At 36.2% G+C, this 17,521-nt stretch overlaps 1 protein-coding gene and 1 pseudogene across 3 annotated transcripts in view; one reads left to right on the forward strand and one right to left on the reverse strand.

Moving 5' to 3' along the window:
* Positions 1–17,521, reverse strand: part of ZFPM2 (zinc finger protein, FOG family member 2) — a 465,108-nt gene that overhangs the window by 45,743 nt on the left and 401,844 nt on the right. The window lies entirely within an intron of this gene.
* LOC103003528 (60S ribosomal protein L12-like) lies at positions 9,376–15,214 on the forward strand (annotated as a pseudogene).

Below are 17,521 nucleotides of genomic sequence, written 5' to 3' on the forward strand. Positions count from 1 at the left end.
AAAATATGTAATAACATACTAGAAATGCTAACACTGTTATAAGACCCATTCTGAGTATAAACATTTGCTGAAACAGTACAATATCCAATGTTCATTTAAAGAATAGCACATTTAACTCTTAGCAACTATTTGGTATAAATAGGAATTAAAGTATTTTATTTTTATTTACACATTTAATGATATTTTTATCCCCACTTTGTGGTAGAAAAGATGCATTGTTACATTATTATATCATGTAGCAATGAACATATGGTTAACAAACAAAAAGACCGATTTGTTTTTTACCAAAGTGTTTTCAAACTTTAAGGCAGATTAATCAGATTGTCCAACATCATACTTTGGTTAAATGTACTTTAAAGTTACTGATTATTTAATGGATTTAGCCTCAATCATCGGCATTTTAGAAATTCAAGTGTCTTTTTCTTTCACATAAATTTGGTTTTCTCCCGTGGCAGTTCTTGCAAACATAATTCAGACTTCCAGTAGTAATCCCAATTCCAAAAGGAAGTGAGAGAGATTTATAGTAAAAATGAAGACTATTTCCAAGAACGGTTTCTATTATAACATTTCTGGTTGAGATGAGGCTTGTGTGAAATGTCTCAGGGTTCAGAGGAGCTTTCCACGGCTGGGCTCTGTGTATAAAGTTTCTGCTGTGGTTTCCACGGTTCCCCAACCTCCAAGTGTTAAAAGTCAGACGTCAGTGCCACAAAACCCATCATTAGAATTTAAACCACTGATCTCTGGAACCTAGGATTTAAATCCCCAGCATATCATTATGTAACACAACAAGTCACTTGGAAATTGCAGCTAATTCCAGGCATCCTACAGCCCTTCGTTTGGTTTGCTAATGAGGAGAGCCGAGAGAGGAGCCCGCCCCCTTTGGGTGACCCTCGCCTCTTAGGTTGGTCCTGCTCAGGTGTGTCGGAGATAGTTCCGACACCCTCAGAAACCAGATGCCTACAGAAAGCCCAATGTGCTTGCTTTATGCACTCAGAAAAGGATTGAGCTCTGCTCCCCGGCCCCCCTCAACCTCCCAATTATATTGTGAGAAAATTCTGCTCCCGTGGTTTGAAAAACCTGTACAAACTGCTAGGCATCCTAGGGAAATTCTATAACTACAATTTGTAGTTTTAGATTTCCCCGTGTATTTAGGGGAAAAAAAAGATTTTCTACTTTCAAATGTCTGTAAAGAGAGGCAGAAAAATATCTGGACAATTATACGGAGAGTTTATGACTGCAACCATATGAGTTGAGAGGTAAGGGCTGGAAGCACATATGATGTTGCATGTTCTTGAAATCACTCCTGAAGTTCTTTTACAAACAAGGTGGTTAATTATTAAAACACAGCGAGTGTTGTTTGCTTATTCTATATAGTTATGTTAAATCATAAACTGAGCACTATGTAAAATGTTCTACATTGACAAGGAAGGAGAAAACATGTACATAGGCTTTAAAATATGCGTGTAGTCACCACAAACAACTGCTTCCTGTTTATGACAAAGGAGTAAATAATCCATTGATCTGGCAGCAGGGCACCTGCTTTGCAACCAACTCCATATCAGTAGTCCCTGAACCCTCATTATTTTTCCTCAATTAAAGTTCATAGTCTGGGAAAGTCTGTGCTGAGCAGATGTACAACTGTTCTTGACGACGGAACACAGAAGAATCACAAATTTAGAAAACTACTGCCATTTCATAAACCCCAGAATCACACCATTTGTTGTGGGTAAGAAACATTACAAACAATATGTCTCTTTTATAGGCTGCTAAGCTGGCACGTTACAGAAAAGAATATTAAAGTTCAAAAATCGTCACATGAGCAGTACATTATGAATATAGTAATGCATTTTTTTATGATTCAAATTATGGTTACTGAAATGAAAAAAAAATCTTCAGTGAGTTATAGTGTAGAAATTGTGACTGAGAATTAGACAGAATTGGAAATAGGAGAAAAACCAAGCACAAAGTAATGATCTGCAGAGAACTACAAAATGTAATAACGAATGAATTACAGAAATATGAATTCAACTAATGCTAGTTTTATTTTCATCTTTTGCATAATTCTGAAATCTATGAGCACTGATCATTAAGGCAAATCATTTAAATAAAAAATGCAGCAAGAATCCAGTTTCAAATATACCTAAGAGACACTCAGGTGAAGAACTTTTTTTTTTTAAACAATCTACCTAAGGTCAAATAGCACAGTATCATCCATTTAAAAAGCTATATAAATACAGCTTCCACCGCTCATAAACCTCCTTTTGTGCTTAAGAAAATGAGGAAGAGAAGTAAGCAGTCAGGGAGATGTTCATTTCCATTTTATTTTTAAAATGTTGTCTCCATAAGACATTGAAATACATATTTTGCAGTAAAGAAAATGAAGTTCCTATACGACATTTTCTAGTCCTCCTTTCGCTCGGCATAATTCTGACTCCACAGTATGTGCTTTACAGACTGTAGCAGATTGTGAGTCCTGAGGTCAGAGTATATGCTTGAAGCATCAATGGCTACACCTGTCATTTTAGTTTTCTCAGGAAGAATGTGTCATTGTTTAATGCTGTAACATGCATTCGTTACAATCCGACTTCCAATTTTGCCACTGCCATGGAGGTGACTTTAACTACCCATTAACAGAACTACTTCAATAATATTTCAACTTCTAGTCTCTGTTATAATTATTTTTCTTTAATTATTTGAGACATACAATTTTTCCTATCCATGCAGACTCCTGCAATCCATTTTGGTTTTCCTGGGAAACCACACCACAGTTTGAAAAAGTGGAAATAAATCAGGTTTTACTTTGGAGCATTAATAAAAATGTTTAATTCTGTATGATATGATTATTGGTAGGGAAATATGTCCCTTCTTCACTTTTCCCTACTATTTACGCCTGATTAACATAGAGTATACCTTGCAGAAATTACCAAATCTGTTTGGAAAAATCTACCTTGTATTCACTTAAAAGCCTGCATGCTGAACTGATAATTCAGTTATTACAGAGCATGATGAGAACATGGTCACCCCCAGACAAAGGGTGGAGTTAAAAATATCCTGGGTGGTCGAAGCTCTCTTTAGTAGCTTTGTTCCAGGGTAAGCCTATTTTTATGACAACCTTTTCTGTATATTTCCCCCAAAATGGATTTCTTACATTTACATGCAAAATGTCAGAGTTGCTTTTAAGATACTTTTCACCAATTTCCCTGGTGGCAGAATTGGTTGTGGTCTGCCAATGTTACTCTTCTGAATCAAGCAAACTACGAACATTACTCTTGCTCATTTCAGCCTTAAGAGAACAGCTCAAAGTGTAATGACCAAAGATACACTGTCAAAATAGACACACATGGTATATGGAGTAAAATCCCTAATCTCTCAAGCACCCCAATAATATTGTGACAGAAATAACTTCCTAACACATAATACACATAACGTAGAAATATGCATTGTTTCTATAATTCCATGATTTTGTTATACTCATCTAATTTCACTGTCCTCAAATAATACTGATGTAAAGATCACAATTTTACATACTATTTATAAGACTGTATTTTTCAAATAATTAATTTAATAAGGTAATTTCATTTCAGATAAAATATACAAGCAATGAACTAAAACCACAGTCCTGGAGGCAGCAGGGTTTGTTGCAGAGACAAGTACAGGCTGCTGTGGGGACAGATCTCTGCTTGCAAACCCTTCTGGAATCTTTTCATTCTTTGATGGGAGGTAAGTTACTCACATTCCTTGAGACTCAGTATCTGCATCTGTAGGATGCGGATAATTCATTCTACAGTGAGTTTTTTAAAGATATCAGTAAAATAACATATAAAGTCTCATTACATAGTAGGTATTCAATAAATATTAGTCCCATTCTTTTCTCTGTGTTTTGCCCTTGACAAAGCATTAACAAGTACACATTTCTCGTTCTCGTTTTTGGCCATTGACACCCACTAATGTGGCCCAGGAGAAATCTTACAGACCCTTCCCTCCATATTTTTTCTCCCTAAACTGTTCATTAAGCTCAAATTCTCAATTCTTCTGAAACTGGCATCATTTTCAGCCTGATAAAGTACTAGAGATACTAGAATAGCATGTTCCTGGTTAGGTAAATTTCTCCCTTCCTCCCTCTGTCTTTCCCTCCTTTTTCCTTCCCCTAGCCTTTCTCGCCTCTACTGTCCTTTCTCTCCCCTCGCTCCCGTTCTCCCTACGTCCCTCTCTCCCCCTCCTTCTTTCTCATTCTCTTTCATCTTAAACGATAAGATTTGCTTGTGATGACCTAGCAGTCATTTGGCACAGTGTACTGTCCTGGAAGAGGCAGCAGTCCTAGAGAGGAGAAAACCACAACCACGGCCAGGGTATAACACAAGAGCTTCTGCAAGGCAGGCGGGGTTTAGAACTTCTCAAAAGAAAAGAATCTAAGATGGACTGGAGCCCAAGAGGAAAGTAATGCAAGTTTCATAGAAACATTTTTCTCCTTTTGCTTTTAAATATCTGTTTGATAAAAGGGGAGAATTTATTAGACTTAATGCTTAAAAACATTTTCTCTGCTCTCATGGCAGGCCAGGGAGATGTTTTGTTTGTTTGTTTATCTCCCATCATTTTTTAAGTGCCTTAGAGACTAGTAATTTTAATTCCTACACATTACAAAGATAAATGCAGACTACTTGGTCAGTTTTCTTTTTATATTTTTATATTTAAATTTTTTTTAGCAGACAGAAGCATTTTTAATGTATTCTTTCAAAATTCCCAAATACGTTCCTCCATTTCGCAATTCAGTTTTACTTTCCATAGTTTTATTTTGTTCCTTCTTAATATCACCAGTGAAACTAACTTATGAAGATGGGGCCAAAGGTTAATGCTTTGATAGAGAATACTACAGATGCCCCAGCAATGTCTCCAGCAGTCTGGACAAAGCCACTCTGTACAGCTAACTTCCACATTATAGTTTTTTAGTTTAGTTTAGTTTTTCCAAAGGATTTAATGGCAAGAAAATATAGGTTCACTCCATTAAACACTGTTTCCCTAGATGGTGAGATTTTTGATATCTTTGAAAACTGAGTTAATTTTTTGATTTATTCCTAAAGGCAAAATTGGCAGCTATGTCAACGCATCGTATTGTATCAATTTGAGCGCAAAGTGACCATGTGACAATTAATGCAGAGAAAGTGGTGCTGTTAGTTTAGTACTTCAAACCATCAAGAATGTCAAGATTACATTAAAGAAGCAAAAATCTAAATCTTAAAAAAAATTTTTTTTGACCGCGCTGCGCAGCTTGCAGGATCTTAGTTCCCCCACCAAGGATCGAAACTGGGTCCCGGTAGTGAAAGCACTGAGTCCTAACCACTGGACCACCAGGGAATTCCCAAAAAACTAAATCATTTTTTCAGAGAGCTTTTAATTAAAAAACCCTATTCATTCATGTGAGCCAAACAACCCATTGCCAAACAAAAAAAAAGTAACCAATTATTTACCTTTCAAAAGACAGATTACCCACAGCATTTTATTTCTGCTTAAAAAAAAAAGTTTGTTACACTTCTTAGGGCTCTTAGTTTTAGATACACAGAATGCAAATATAGAAATGATTCAGTTATGCTTTGCTAGCACTTAACAAATCAAGATTGCACAATGAAGAATGTATTGACATTCTAAACCTTAGCCTAATATTTAATTAACAGATCCAATATGTATTCTCTTTTGGATTTAAAAAATATTGTATTTAGTCTATAGCCTTCCTCTAAAATGACCTAGATTTTTAAAAACTGTTCATTGCCTATTTCTACAATAATTAGAAATAATTGTTAGAAAAAATTAAACTGATTAAGGATAAATAATATATATGAATTGTCTTAATAACTAAAGCCTTCTATCCCTTCTGAGATTTTGTGGTCTCTACCTTAACAATTCAATAGATTCAGATTAAATAATAGGAGATAATTTGGCCAACATTATGGCCAACAATGGAAAAAACACCACTCTCCTTCAGAAATATAAATGTGTATGTATCAAACTCTACATACATTGAAGTAACCTAAGCAAGTTGATTGGCACTCAAACTTGCCAACTGCTGAAGGAGCTCAACTTCAAAATATTAAGCCTACCATATACGTGTGAAAACATGAATTGGTTCCACTTTGAAAATTCCATTTGCTACTATGCAGTACTAATGCTTCTTGTGTGAGGTTTAAGGATTTTTTTCAGACTCACCTCCTTTTCACCACTGTTAGCACACTAGTATATTTAACAGAGACATTTACATGCTTTGCATTTTAAGTGCCTCAGAAATCCAAGCACAGAGCCTGCACATTTCTGCTGCACCATCAGATGTAATGAGTTATGGTACTATCGGCATGTTGATAAGCTATAGCCCAAAGAAGAACAAGAAGGAAGTATAAAAAATATGGCCAGAGGATGGGATAAAATTATCAGCTAGTGTGTTTTCCTGTTTGGTTTTAATCTACATTTAATTAAATTCTTATCTTCTGTGTACTTATGGTCGCATTTGAATGGCGAGACTGCATTCATTATGAATGGTAAAACTTAACTCAGAGAACATTACATGTGGCTTCTTTAAAAAGGAGAAGAAGAAAAATGCTGCCTTTATTCTTTACACTCAGGTCTTATAAAAAGGGAACAAACTGTCTCTTTGGTCAAGTGCAGTAGCACTTAACCTTTGGGTTAACTGATTTAGAAAGTTGGACTTAAATCAATTTTTAATGCTATTTTTTATTTTTACAATTTGGAAATGTTATCAAATTCTGAGCCTGAACAGAGCTGGCAGGGGAAGCAGTGAAGTGCATTAAGGAAATGCCTTCTTCATTCTTAAAAATAGAGATGATAACAGGAAGTTTTTATTAGTCCTGCAAAATGTGTGCATTAGTCTGCATCCTTAATTATTAAAACCATTACACTTCCTTGTCTTTATATGCTGAAATAAGAAAAAAATGCCTTAATTGCTACTTAAAGTTTTTTTTTTTTCTGTGTCACAGACCCTTTGAGTTCATTCAAGCATCCATATATTTCAGAGAAAAATAACAAAATGTTTTGAACATAGCATTCGTTTACACACCTACTAGTTTCATAACATTTTTAGTTCTATTCCAGGAATGTCAGGGCACATTGAGAATATCCTTAAGGCAATGTTTGGTACCTGCAATAACAAGCATGATTTCCTGTGTCAACTTAAAGACTGTGTCATCTTTAACAAAGGGAAACAGAGGCAACTGTTTCTGATTTAGGTTTTGATGTTTATTGCTGAAGAAGCGAGGTTTGAGATCAGATTTGCTATCCCAACTGATCAAAATTCACCAGAAACAAGAACAAAAAACCCTCCGCAGTTACTATATATACTATGCACGCACACAAACACACACACACACATACATATGCTGAGAGAATACAGATTATTGTGTCATATATTTTTATGGCCTTTCTTAAAAGCAATAATGTATGACTACTACCTGTATGCCAGTAAAACAAGCATCTTTCAAATGAGCGTTTGTTATTACTTTGTTATTTTATGCAATGGGGAATACTAACCAGGAAAGGTTTAACATTCCAACTGAATGCTCAAATTTAAACAGTTATAATTAAATAATGGTAGTTACCAATGACATATTTTCCCCAATTATCCCTAGCATAAATACATTGGGAATGACTCCACTTTGTTTTGAAAGGAGCTGTAAATGGCCCGACAATTGGGCCAAAAAGTTTTTATCTGCCACACTGGAGACTCCATAACTTTGATGTGTAATGGGATGAAAAGACCTTCTATTAAGCCACTAACCAGTCATTTACCCAGAGACTCCAAAGGGGAGAAAAGATATTTTCGGTATACATCCCTTACACTTAAAAGGTTTCTTTTTACAATAAGCATTTTTATTTGGTTGGGCATTTATGCAATTCAGCAGATGAAAATGTCATTCTCTTGTACTTAAGTGAACATTAAAATCACACTGGGATGAATTAAAAAACTGGTGATAATCATACAAAGTTAAGCCTTTTGTCAAAAATTATTCTTAATGCTCAGAAGCTAAGCAAGCTAAAATATTCCTAACAGATGACAAATCCTGGGTCATAAAACATATCCTACACTGAAAGTACAGCTCTCTGAAGTCGTAGCTTGATAACCATGGTTTACTACAAAATATAATACACGTAAGGTAAAACATTGGTAACTTGTTTTGCTTAATTACATATTTTTTTTCAAAAATACCTTTACATGTGTTCTTCTATTAAGTTCAGTTACAGTGTCTGTTTTCGTTGTTGTTTTTTATTTCAGTAAACACCTGTATTAGATAGTGTCTGTCCATGCACATATACTAACAAGACGTTCTGTGCGATGCCTTTATCTGAAGAATCTGAAATGTTTAAGATAATTTAATTCAATACACATTTATTGAGCAATAGTATAGTGACCGAATTTACAACTGTCTAGCCAGTAGCCACTCCATGAGGTACCAGGTAGACAATACAGTCTCTGTATAGCACTATAATGTAGTAGGCCAATACCGTATACAGGTTGTTAAGGGTTATACAGTATAAGGACACATTAAAAACTAAGGGAGCTGAGATGGAGAAGATGTGATGTTCAACTCAGTTATGAAAAGAAGAGCTTGAGCTTGCAAGTGGACAGTCTGTGGATGCCTAAGGAGTAACATACAACTCTTACTGTTCCCTCAATATCATTGAGACAATTGGGGTTGACCATGCCAAGAATTACCAGAGAAGAGGAACAAAAGATTCCTACATGAAGTTGTGAGATAACCAGAATGCAATTCTTTGTGTATAATGATATGACCCTGGCTGCCTACAAGTCATTTTCTCGGTCCCTATTCCAGCTGCACTGGTTTTCTTCAAAAAATGTCGAATGTACCATTCACTGACTGCCACAGGTCATTTGCACATTCTGTTCCCTCCTGCTAGAACACTTCACCCTATTCCTAGCTGATTAATTCATGCTTCAAATTCTGCTCATGCAAGTATCACTTCTTCAAGAAAGTTTTCTTTGTGCCACCCCACGCCGAAATACACAGAAACTCACACACAGTTTCGGTGTGCTTAGTTACATGACATCAAAGTGTTCTCTTCTATGATGGACTCAGTTTGTGATTATACATTTGTTAGTATCTGTCTTTCTGACTACACAGTAACCTCCATGAGAATAGGGACTTACCTATTTTGGATCTACATTACATCCTCAGTGTCTAGTTGAAGTGCAACACCAACGTGTTGAATGGATATATGACTGTAGGTATGAGACCACCTGGCCATTCAAAGCTAGAGGTGGGACCACGGTTCTGAGTACTGGGAGCATGGTGGACTGTGGGAAGGAGTACTGCCTGTCTGAAATCTGTGCAGATGCTCAAGCATACTTCATGCGCCATGCCTAAACTGTTTAAGCGTAGTAGGGAGCTAGAAAAAGAATCTGATAAAGAGCTGGGAGAGGGAGGAAATCAGTGTTCCTCCAGGTGCTCCCATTCTAGCTCTGTAGGCAAGACAGAAAGGAAAGTGAGGTAGGTATCGGGACATCATTTTCATAGCTTGTCTATTAGCATTTCTACAACAAAATTTATGATGCTTTTAAGGTTTGGGGTTCACTTGATTTGATTGAAAAATGATCTTCTATGTTGAAGGATGAAAACCTCCATCTGCCCTTCCAGTAATAATTCAGATATTTATTATTGTTATTTTTCATAGCTGCCCTTCAGGAAAAAAATGCACTTTGAACTAAACAGGGAAGGATTTTTTAAAAAACTATGACCATATGAAGCTTGGGCTGATGGAAGAAAATGTGTTCTTGTGGATTGTTCTTGTGGATTGCATTAAATATACATTCTTGAAAGACAGCAGTATAATATGTTCATTCTCATTTTATGGTAGATGCAAAAGTAGCTTAAAGGAAGAGCATTTGTTGTGAGCCTCTGCTCCGGTACATGAGTTACTATGTAAAGCACTGGAATTGAAGACTCATAGGCACACAGGGCCTGTTTCATTAAGGAGTAGTTCACTGTCTGGGCAAAGGGAGCAAGAGGGCCCTAGAGGTCTGAGTGCTTCAGATAAGACTGCCCCTCCCCACTCCTACATCACCCTTAAGGGAGTGGAGAGACCAGGACCCTGCATGTTCCTGGCCAGCCCCACACTAGTCTCACTGACATGCATAGCCTCACCGTAATTCTCCAAGTTCTGATACAATCGGAACTAATCCTGCATGGTGATGGACGTTAACTAGACTTATTGTGGTGATCATTTCACAATACACACAAATATCGAATCATTATGTTGTACACCTGAAACTAAAATAATTCTATATGTCACTTATATCTCAATAAAAAAAAGAATAGATAAAAAATAGCTCATCATACTGTCACCTTTATGTCTGTTTTTATCAGTCATTCCTAGAAGCCCAGGCCTTCCATGACCCTCCCCCCGACAATATAACCGCCCATACAGCATGATTGACATCTCCTCTCTCATACTTTGCCAACTCTCAAAAACCCTTCCCCTGGTACTCAAGGGAAATCACTGGCAAAATCTTCCATAGCCTCAACCTCTTCTATGAACATTCACTCTGCCTCCCTGCTCTTTCCCTCTTGAATGGGAGCTGATTTCACTCCCAGGAACCGTATGTCACTTGAGCTGAAGGTAGAATAGTTGTCCTTACTCCTCATGGCAGATTATTCTCCTTCCCTATTCTAAAAACCTGTATTGAATCTCATATTATCTTCCTATCACTGCTTACCAAAGTCATGTGGAGACTTCCAGGTCATTTGTCATCATTTCTTGAAAACTCAGCTCCAGGATCTTCTCACGTACTGCTCTTGATTTAATCCTTGGTGATTGCAAAGTCCACAATATCCAATCATATGAACCCTCAGTTCCTTGACTTCCTCTCATCCAATGAACTTGCTCTCTACCCACCTCCAACTACTCACTCTCTAGGTCTTTTCATTGCCAATAATTTTTATTCCCCTCCCCCCTGCCCCGCATAATTTTACATCTGAGATCCCATTCTCAAACCATGGCTTCCATCATTCTAATTTACTCTTTCTAGAACTTTCATTCCAACATTAACTTCACTAGACCCTAAAATCCAATACTGTCACCTTTTCCCCATTGTCCTTCCTCTCCTCATGTCCATACTCCTCTGCTTACTCAGCTTAGATACTGTGTCCTTCATCATTTGCAAGCCCTTCTTTGCAAATATCCTCTGCGCCCTCACTCCCTCTTGCTTCATTGACTTAGTCTGGCAAAATCCCAACCTTGTTCAATCCAACTTCCTACCTACACTGCCTTTATACCCAGCAGTAGACTAGCTGAAGAAAAACACACAACAATCCTAATGGTCTCATTTTAAATTCATGATCAATAATGTTATGTGGGTTGGTAGTGTTTCCCAGCAATTATACTATCAATACATGTCCCTAGCCCATTCATTCTCCAACACCCATTCCTCATCCATTCTCTCTCAACTTTGCTTCCTTATTAACTAGGAAAATTGTAGTCATCAGAAGAGAACTTTGTTGCCACCTCCATATACACTCAACTATATGCACCATATACTCTGCTCTCATGACAATTATTATGGATGTGCTGACCGTGCCCTTATTTAAGGCCACCCTCCACTCTGGTGTTAGGTGCTCCCCTTTTTCCTGCAAGCATCAAGTTTTCAGATCATTCCCATCAGAATGAACATACCACAATTTCTTGTAAACAATAACAACAACAAAATAAAAACCCTTCAGCTCTTATTTATCTGCTCCCATTTAAAGCAAAACTCCCTGAAATAGTTACCTCCACTTCCTATCTCCCAATCGGACTTTCCATTAGGTGCGCACCTCCACATCTATAAGGAAACTGGTCTTGTCACTATCACCAAAGACATTGCTAAATCCCATTTCTTGGATCTTGTCTTACTTGAATTTCAGAAAAACTGAACACAGTTTCTCCTTGAAACCTTTTCCTCCCTTGGCTTCCACTCAGCACATTCTCCTGGTATTCTTCCGATCTCACTGGCTGCTCCTCCTCAGTTTTCCTTTGCTGGGTCCTCTGGCTTCATTTGCTACATTCTCCTGCTCCTTCATTTTGTCCAGGCACTCTGGGTTGCCCTGCTGTTCATGAAACATGACGATGTGTTTGCCTCTACCCTGGATATTCCTGCCTAAAGACAGCTTCATGGTTAGCCCCTTCATCCCTTTTAAACTTTCTCAAATGCCCCCTTCTCAGTATGGTCTTCCCTCACTACCTTATTTTAAATTTCAAACCTCCCTCTGTGTTTTATTTTTCTCTCCGACTTATTTCTGTCCTTAATGCTTTTAACCATTTAACATACATTTTGTGCATTTATTTATCATCTTCTTCCTCTGTTGGAATATAAGATCCTAAGGGAAGAAGTTCACTGCTGAATTTGGTGCCTAGGACAATACCTGTCACACACACAATAGGCATGCAGTAGCTATTTATTGAGTAAATAAAATAGACTACTATTTTAACTTTTTACTATATTTTTATGTTCTATATGGAAATTGTTTTCTATTTTCCATGACTCTGAAATAATTATATTTATACATTAGTGTGCTGGACTTCTCTGGTATTTTAATATTATAGAATTGCACACCCATAATTAAAGCTAATTTTATTATTTTTACAATGTTCTTTGGCTTTAGGGTGTATTTCTATGCTATGAAAATTATTTACCATTATCTTTTTATTGCTTTATTCTTCACATTGAGTTAGAATAAGCACTACTATGTTGGCATCAGCCAACAGCTCTCATATTTATATTGACCAATTCTTTTTGTACCCCTCTTCTCCTTTCCTCTATGTTTTAAGCTTTGCAGGAGATGAGAGAGGATGATAAAAGTGTGCTTGTGAAATATTTTATTTCTGATAGAATGGACCTATATGAGGCAAATGGATTTAAATGCTGCGTAATAGTTGACATTTCTGAACCCTGCTTTGACTGTCTGTGAAGCATGTAATGAAATTAAGAAGAGCATAAAGATAGGATTTGGGTGGATTTCCTTGTTTTCAGGATCAATTATTTCGACCTAAGTCCATTAGCCAGACTGCCCCAGTATTAAGGAGCATTTTTCACTAATTTTAAGCCAAATACAATAATTTCTGGGGTTAGGTGAGGATACAGGGGAAAGATAAGGGGGTTATAAGGAAGCAAACTTGTAGAGAGAAACACAAAATACAACCCTCTCCGAAACAGACCTGAAAGCATGAAATCTATTATTTGTATTGGCAGTGCTTTCCTTACAATTGTTGACTTTTTTTGCACCAACCTCTAACCTGCCATTTCTGAAACATTCCTAAGAAGACTTGAAAGAAGCTGTTAAAAGCATATCTGCCCAGAAGCCCTGGAAAAACTATAGCTGCAAAGTGTCTTTACTGTTTATATAAGAGCAATCAAAGGTATCAACAAGCAAGACAGCTGAAGCTGTTCTCTCAGGAAAAAAAAGCAAAATTTATCCAAACTGAATATTTCTATGAAATGGGTTACAGGGAATTCTGCAGCCAAGTATGCATCCCCCATATGCTTGTGTATTCCTCCCTATAAACATGAATATTCATAAATACAATCCCAGTAGATGGGAACAACCTAAGCAAATTACTGAACATTAGGAACAGCAGAAAACCCTTTAATGCAATTCAAGTATTCACACAGACCTGGACAATTTGCATCAAATAACTGGGCAAAAAGATTACAACTACATCGCCTGTACTTGTTATAATCTGTGACTGAGTTGTTTGATCTGTATTAGTTACCACGTTAAAGGTCAAAAGTTGTTACTTGACCATTCTTTAATGCTACCCTTGCTATAAAATCTAGAGTATTTTCCCTTAAACTGAGGGCACAGAACAGAGAATCGTTTGAAGCATGCATTGTTTTAGAGAAGTGTTCTCAGAGGTTATTTATTGAGGCAGTCATTCTACTCCTTAAGGACCTGACACTTAAATATTTTATTTCTTTAATGGGATTTTTTTTTTTTCCGATGTTTACTTCTTAATTTTGTCAGTGTTCCTGCTGCCAACAAACACTTCATTTTCTAATTCAATGTGAGCTGGGAAACCAACTAACCAGTCTGTATAGGTTGTATCTAAATTAAGAGTTCATAAGTTCTCAGTGAAGATCTGACAGACTCTTATAATGATAAAGCATTAGACTAAAATACAATACATTTGTGGTATCTAACTAAAGTTTTGTTTGTTTAAAGCAAAATCTATATTTGCATCTATTGAAATGTATACCTATATTTAAATTTAGGTGCTTTTTGTTTGTTTTCTCATTTTTCTAGGTTGTTGGCTGTGTTCTGGAACATAGCAAAAATATACAGAAGATAAATGTCTACATTAAATATTATTGTAATATTTGCTCACAAGATAGGACCCTCTACAACAAAAGATTAGCATTTAAAAGTTATGTGGAGGGGGGTGCTTCCTGACTCCCTGTGGAGGAGGACCTGTGGTCCCCATCTGGTTTATCCTACACAAGCTGCCTCTATGCCAGGCCACCCAAGTTTGACCCTAACAAGATCAAAGTCATACACCTGAGGTGTTTCAGTGGGGAAACAGTGTCACAAGTACCCTGGCTCCCACAGCCATTTGCCTGGATCTGTCTCCAAAAGAGATTGGTGATGACATGGCCAAGACAACTGGTGACTTGAAAAGTCAGGATTACAGTGAAACTGACCATTCAGAACAGGCGGGCCCAGATTGAGGTGGTACCTTCTGCCTCTCTCTGAACATCAAAACTCTCAAGAACCACCCAGAAATGGAAAGAAGCAGAAAAACTATAAGCACGATGGAAATAGCACTTTTGATGAGATTGCCAATATTGCCTGACAGATACAGCACCAACCTTTGGCCAGAGAACTCTCTGGAATCATTAAAGAGATCCTGGAGGCTGCCTAGTTTGTGGGCTACAATGCTGATGGCTGCCACCCATATGACATCTCCAATGACATTGGCAGTGGAACAGAAGAACACCCAGATAATTAAGAACTACAGAGGAAAATATTTTGATAAGGGATTATTTGACAACCAAAAAAGAAAAAAACAATAGTTACACGGAAGTCACATCATCTCTTCATGAAATATAAAGATAATTTGATAGGGAATCTTCTCAGATTTATGCTCAGTATGGTCATGCATACAAATCACCTGTCTATCAAGTGTGAGATTGTGAACTGAAATTGTGAAGAAGGCCACAGACAAATTTCAACAGGTCCATGAGCACCTTAACATTATATGCAATATCACATGTGTATATGCACACATTTTATCTGAACGAATTAAAAATTTTGTAAGAAAAAACTCTGAAATACTTAATGACTAAATGCAGACTATTAATAAATTGATGAAATAATAGTGGTTATATTAGTTTACTGTTCAATGTGAAGAGTGACTGATATTTTATCTGGTGTTAATTAAAATAGAGATATTGCTTATAGAACAAATGTCTGTAAGGACTTGCATTGTATTAGTAGAAGAAATAGTTCTTGTGTACAGAAGCAGAATTCAAATATTTAGGTAGTGAAGAAGTTACCTAATAAATTACAATATGCTTGTGTAATATGATGTTTCCATGTAGAGCCAATCATTGGCAAACCCAATAAATAATCCAAGCATCAATAAATCCTCAAGTGTTTATTAATTTCTTACTCTGCTTCTAGGGGGTCTGTGCACTGGTGATAATATGACTCATGGGTTTGTCTGAACAATTATCAATATGCTTGGAGTTTTATTCCACAGTGTGGAAGAAATGAAAGAAATTAATAAATGTCAACTGCTTGTCCTGTTTACTAACTATTGTAAAAAATCTTTATTTTTATCTGCTTACTTTTCAGAGGATGCCAAACTGGTTCCTTATGAATGTCATATCCACTGGAGCTAGTGTTAATACAGTAAATTAAACTATCTTGAAGCACACCGGAGGCTCAAGGTCAAAGCCAATTCATACTGAGATAAATATTAACTTGGCAAATGTTTCCAAATGTCTGAACTGCGGAGGTATACTAGAAGTTTACAGATGTATCTTTTATTTGAGTTCATGTTCCTTCTATGTTCTCTACACTTAGGGGATCCAATTTTAGCCTATAAGTATATTGGCATCTGCAATGTGATTTGATTTCTACTTTAGTTCATTAAAATTTTAACCATCATGGCATATTAAAATTTCACTAGATTAGAGAAAAAATATTAATGCTTTAACATAGGTTGATGTTTATACATTAATACTTAAAGTATCTCTTAATAAAAAAGTAAACTAAAGTGACATATCATCTTTAACTTGTTATCAATAACATTACTTTTGCCCGCAAGTTGGGATAATCACCTTTCTAGGTGTTTACAGAGATATTACAGTTTTGAAAAGGAGATAAAGGAGGTATTAGTTTACTTTCCTTGAAGGTTCTCATGAGAAGGGTTAACATGGCTTGCTGCGTGTTACTGGTCTACTTACTGGATAGACACATCCAAGGAAATACAATGTGGAGTCATATAATATATAAAACAGCAAAAATGTTTGCTTCCTTCCTGCCAACACAGCTTAAAACTCACATTTCCACCCATAATGGAGGTGGAATGGCTTAAAAATGACTCAAATTGTATGTTTAAGATGAAATGATCACTGAATTTTTGGTGGTACTTCTTTACGTTTTATTTTTAAGATTTTAAACCACTTTATTGAGGTATGATTGACATACAAAAAACCACATATTTCATGTATACAACTTGATGAATTTGAAGATAAAGATACATCTTACATATTATTCTGAAACCTTGACCATGTCTATTTTTAAAACCCCTTTCTACAATATTGTCTGTTAATTAAAAATCTTTAAAAAAAACCCAGTATCTTATATACACATGGAGTCTAAGATCTGTCCTAAATAGAGGCTTTAAAATTGTTTTATATTGGGAAGGAAGCTACTATTAAAATAAAATGATAAAAACTGAGTTGTTTTTGTAAACAGAGCAAATCAGGTTAATTTTTTTAATTAAAAAATGAAAAAGACAAAGCAAAGAACCTTACCAACTAAAAACTTTGTAACAATGTATCCAAGATTTTTTTTCTTCTGTAGTGGATTAGTTGTCTACAAGCAACAGTATCATTTCTTTCTTAAAGGGCGAATATTCATGTTTTTATCAAAAACTGCTGGCAAATCACAAATTCTCTATTCACTTTTTTCAGTCAGCAACAAATGACAAATCCTGAAAGGATATTGTCCAAATATATAAATTTATAAGCCTCATGCTAAGGGGACATGCTAAGTTATATTTATTGAATATGTAACAAAATATTCACAGAAATCCTAAAAGAGAACTATAAAAGAGGCTCCTTGCAGACCTCATCTGGAGTGAGGAGAGTAGAATGATTTCCAAAACTTAAATAGGAGGAGGGTTAACATGTGTTGCCGGCTGAGTAGCGTGGCTGAATGAAACTCTGAAGCCACGGTATTTTGCAAGTTCAAAGACACTGATGAAACTGTTAAGAAACAACCTCTTGTAACTTTTAAAGTCT

This window comes from Balaenoptera acutorostrata, chromosome 17, assembly GCF_949987535.1.
Source record: "Balaenoptera acutorostrata chromosome 17, mBalAcu1.1, whole genome shotgun sequence".
Taxonomy (NCBI): Eukaryota; Metazoa; Chordata; class Mammalia; order Artiodactyla; family Balaenopteridae; genus Balaenoptera; species Balaenoptera acutorostrata.